This window comes from Panthera leo, chromosome F2 (assembly GCF_018350215.1).
Source record: "Panthera leo isolate Ple1 chromosome F2, P.leo_Ple1_pat1.1, whole genome shotgun sequence".
Lineage (NCBI taxonomy): Eukaryota > Metazoa > Chordata > Mammalia > Carnivora > Felidae > Panthera > Panthera leo.
This window is the reverse complement of record NC_056695.1, coordinates 54,815,546-54,821,227: the sequence shown is the minus strand read 5'-3', so window position 1 is coordinate 54,821,227 and position 5,682 is coordinate 54,815,546.

Genomic DNA, 5,682 nt, shown 5'->3' with positions numbered 1-5,682 from the left:
GAAGAAAAAAATCACATACATTGGATCAGAGTCTAAAGATGGCTTCAAAATTCATGACACAAACACTAGAAATTTAAATGAAGACTTTTTCAAATTTAGAATTCTGTATCTAACCAAACTACCACATATAATATTTATCATGCAAAGTCCAGTGCAAGAAAAAAAATCCATCATAGTGAGTTTTAAACAATTACAGTGTACGAACCGACTGAGGAAACAGACTTTGGGTTGAGCTTTCAGGGTTGACTGAGAGTTTTGCTGCCAAAGCCGACCACCAAAGGGATACTGAGACTTCTAGTGGCCCACCACACCCAGGAGCCTCCATGATCAAAAGGTACAGTAGTCTCCCCTTATTTGCTGGTGATATGTTCCAAGACCACAGAGAGTATCGAACTCTCTGAATATTACTTTCTCCCCTATACCTACATACTTACGATAAAATTAAAGGTATAAATTGGGCACAGTCAGAGATTAACAATAACTAATAATAAAATAGAACAATTGCAATATACCGTCATAAAAGTTATGTAAATGTGGTCTCTCAAAATATTGTACCAGGGGCGCCTGGGTGGCTCAGTTGGTTAAGCATCCTACTTCGACTCAGGTCATGATCTCACAGTTCGTGGGTTGTTGGGCTCTGTGCTGACATCTCGGAACCTGGAGCCTGCTTCGGATTCTGTGTCTCCCTCTCTCTCTCTCTGGCTCTCCCCTGCTGGTGCTCTCTCTCTCAAAAATAAATAAACATTAAAAAAATTTTAAATATCATTGTACTGTACTCACCCTTCTTCTTGTAATGATGTGAGATGATAAAATGCCTACGTGATGAGACCAAGTGCCTGGGAAATGACGCAGGCACTGTGACCTAGTTAGGTTACAACTGACCTTCCGAGGATTCGTGAGGAGGACCACCGAGGTTGATGGCGGGTAACTCAAACGAGGAAAATGAAACCTCGGGGGACTACTGTTCCGGTCCACGGTGATGCTTGCCAGCAAAGGTTGGCATCTTCCTCACTTATACCTTCAGAACTTGTGTGTGTTTATCTCCTTGGCACAAACTACCGCACTTCTAGGACCCCACTGCGAGGAAGGCTGGGAAATGTAGTTTTAAGCTTTACGGTCTGCTGAAACACTAAAAGAAGTTTGGAGTTAATGCTGAATTCCAAATTCACTATATGCATCACACAAAATCTCAAAACTACTTTTCCCATGCACTCTTTCTCTGGAGATTTTGGTGGATGAATCTCATCAAAATATAAGGAAGCCACAGATGAAACATGGCAAAGGAAACAGGAGACCCAACAATCGGGGCAAGAGAGGACTTCTCAGGATAATAATGAAGGCAGGTCCAGGATAGGAGCCTTTTTCCAGGCTAGAAGGAAAAATCTAACCAGGTTGGAGTGGGTCAGAAGGCCCTGGGAAGGACTTTTGCAGGAAGACGGAATAAACAGAATACTTGATGTGTTCATAGCCTTGATTTTTAATGGGCAACAAATTTGAGGCTAAATTAGTGACAACTATGTAGAAAACCAAGCAAATGATAAAGCAGGACAACTCCTGGGGAAAAAAATGACCAGGAAAGTTTATATTTCTCAGAATATATTATCTGCCTCAGCATATATGCTATGTTCTCAAAAAACAGACAGTTAACTCCTTTTCTAATGCTTGAAATGCTTGAAGCAAAAAAAAAAAAAAAAAAAAAAAAAAAAATTCAAACAATAACAATAAATGTGTCATTTAAGAGATGAAGGTAAATATGAAAATAATCAGCTAAAATTAGGTAAGTGTAATTATTGTTAGGGAAAGAAAATGGGGAAAGTATGACTAAGCTATGTTTATTTATATATTTGGTAAAAATAAAAACAGAGGGTGGGATTTGATAAATAGATTACAACTCTTCATTTTGCTCTACTCTTAAAATGAATGTATTCTACAAAGGCATTTAAACATTTCCAAAACTAATCTCACAGTAAATTCCTCTTTCAATCTTGGCTCGATCTGAAATAGCAAAGGCTCAAAGACTACAAACAAGATGACATATGATTCAGCAGCAACTTTAAAGATGTTCATATGCTACTAGCTTTTGAGAATTCATTAATCATTCACTAGATGGGGCTAACACACTGCAGAGAGGTGACAACTAACTAAAACATTCCATTTTGTAAGTAATGCCACATCTGAATTAAATTCTGTAGATTTGTTAGATGGAAATTTATAATTAGACAACATATTATTTACATTGTTATTTTATAATACATACAGAAAATTTTCACCTGTAATTTAAAAAGCAACATATTATCATAGACTCTTAGTTAAAAAAAAAAAAGTTTAGTGATTATCTAGTTGAACTCTCTGATTGTATGCATAGGAAAACTATGGTCCAGAGAAAAACACTTCATGCCAAAGACCTAGCCATAGTGGCCAGGCTAAAGACTCAGGTCTCCTGGAGGGCCATCAGCCTGAGAACTATAGGCAATCAGTTTACAAACAAATATTTATTGATACTGTGCTAGACGCTGGGTTTATTAAAGTTATAAAGATGAAATACAAAGCCTGTAAAGGAACAATTTAATGAGAAAAACGGATATCCAACAAATACAAGACAGTAAACAAAGCTGGGGGCAGGGAGAGTGGAAAAAGAAGAAGGACTTGATCGTGTATTATTGTGTAAGCTTTTAAACTAGGAATTACTTGATGGTTTCCTTGGAAATTGAGTCTTAGGAAGGGTAGGCAGATTTCACTGGGATCTGAAAGCAGGACAGCTGAATATGGAGGGATTGCCCTTAAATACTTTGTGGAGAAACCCCAGTTCAGCACTGCAATACACAAACTTGATGATAAGGTGTAATAGCTAATAAAATTTTATTAAAGCAAGATATATTTACCTTACCAAGATATTTATACCAGTTGTATAGGCAAAAACTTAAAAAAATAATAATATTCCATGTTGATAAATTTGTAGAGAAACACCTCCATTCATACTCACTACAGAAGGGAATCTAAATTGGTCTCAACTTTGTCACTATAAAATTGTAAACTAAAATACATTTATACATTCCATACATTCCATTTCTGAAATTTACTCTAAATATTGATTTACATAAATGTGCCAAGTTATGTTTTAAAAGATATTTATAATAGCATTATTTGTATAGTTGTATCTCCTTATCCAAAGTTTCAGTTATCTGGTCAACCATGGTCCAAAAGCAGATGATCATCTTCTGAGGTAGCATCAGAAGGTCAATAGTAGCCTAATACTGCATCATTCACATCACATCAGCTCATCCAGGAGGCATTTTATCCTCTTACATCATCGCAAAAAGAAGAAAGTTGAGAACATTGCAATATTTTGAAAGAGAGAGACCACACTCACATAACTTATCACAGTATATCATTAAAATTGTCCTACTTTATTATTAGTTAATGTTGTTAATCTCTTACTATGCTTAATTTCTACATTAAACTTTATCATAGGCATGTATATGTATAGGAAAAAAACATGGTGTATATAGGGTTCAGTACTATCCATGATTTCAGGCATCTACTGGGGGTCTTGGAACGCATACCTTGTAGATAAGGGGGAGCTACTGTAATAAGAAAATATTTGAACCTAAGTTCCAAACAATTGTTAATTGAACAGAAATGTTTCCATTAATCCCTCGCAGGGTTTTTTGTCCATCCTTTTATTTCCTAGGAACTCTTCTTTGCTCTTACCTGCCTGTAAATAGCCAAAGAATTCTAGCAGTCATTTTGCACAATGATGTTACCTTTCTTCACCTAACTTGATTGGACCAGAGATGGACCTATATGGATCAAACTGGAGATTTCCTGGGAATTTAGAATCAGAACTGAGCATAAAAAGGCAATGTCTGTGCAGCTGAATTATAATGTAATTAATTATAATATATGTTATAATTGTATACATATAATTATATGTATATAATTGAGATCTATCATTGTATATGCTTTCTGTCCTCTGTACTACATAGTCAAAGTGACCCATTCTGCAGGAGTTAAAAGTCTAAATATACATAAATAGAAGCCATGAGTGTGGTATTACTCAAGTCCTCAAATCCAGCTTTCTCTTAAGATCACAGCTCTGTTCCCCTGTTCTTGATTATGTGGGACACCAATGCTTTCTTATAATATATTGATGTTTTAAAATAAGCTAGCTCAAAATATGTTTTTCTAACTTGCAGTAAAAGGACACTTAATTTTGTAAGTGTGTGTAATGATCTAGTGCAGTACAATGCACCATCTCTGCAGTGAGATACTGTGCACCTGTCAGAGAATATTATTTATGCACACACATTGAAATGGAAGCATGTCCAAAATATGTTAGTGAGAAAAGAAAATAACAGAACAATGTGTAAAGCATGAGCTCATTTATGTCAAAAGAAAAAGTGCATGTGCACATATGCATGTGTGATTATTGATCTACAGAGCAAGGTTTAGAAAGAATCATATCAATCTGCTAATGATGGCTAACTCTAAGAAGTTAAAAAATGGCAAAAATTCTGAGCCAAACAGAAATACCTACAAAAAACAATCTGAGAATGCCTAGGAAAACACCTAACGTGATAGAAATCTGAATAGTCAGGGTTTGCCAAAGATCTCAATTTTATTAAACATGTGCACCTGCACTGTAAAATGACTATCGCTGACTCATTACATCCATAGTGTGGACCCTCCTTAGTTACCACTTTAACAGTGGGCCTATTGTTTCCATCAGTTTTAGTACCTCCTACCCATGGGCCAGTGTCTTGTAATTCAGAGAGTGGATTATTACCAATGACTAGAGAAATAGGACCATCGCAAGCCAAATTACAGCATATGATTATTCAGTGTTGCTCCAAAGAAACCCTCCATCATGTTTGGCAAGTCAAATATTTGAATGAGCATTAAATATGATGGTGCAATTGTCCAGATATATATGAAGTATCAGCCTATCATAAAGAAAGTCATTGAAAATGAAATTTCTAAAGTTTAATGGGCAACTAGCGATGCTGATTTGGTTTGAGAGCTCCTAAATATACAAGCAATCTAAATGCCACACCCAAACCGTATTCACCAGAAGAACTTCAGTGGACCCATGAGGGACAACGGTTAAATTGAAGCCACTTAACGTAAACAAAATCAAATCTCCACTAACACCTATAGTCTACCTTATGAAGGACTGAATTATACCCTCCATAACTCAGGATCACTTTGAGTCACTAAATACTGACGTATCCTGCAGAGAATGTCATTTGGGGTGTCATATTGGAGAAGACCTAGAGCCAAGATCTTGTTTGCAGAAAGGGTGGCAAATAATTGAGTATAAAGATAGAAATAGAAATAGATATGTATCTATGTATAGCTCTTGTTCATAGAAAAAGTGGCAAGGAATTGAATATTTTTATCAGATCTAATGAAGCTGTGCTTACATTGCACATTAACCATGTTGCCTGGAAACAAATCTGAAAATAATCAGAGTGTACTTCTCCTGGGTGTCCAATCTCCATCCTTGGTAATTGAATTTGCTATGAGGTTTCCGAGTGTCTATTCCTCCCACCAAATCCCTATGCCTCTAAGACTATAATGTATGTTATTAAGATGATAATATCTTTGTTATTAATTATTTCCTTGCCATCCCTATAACCTCTTAACATTCAGGCAACAATGATAATTTTCTATTCACACTAT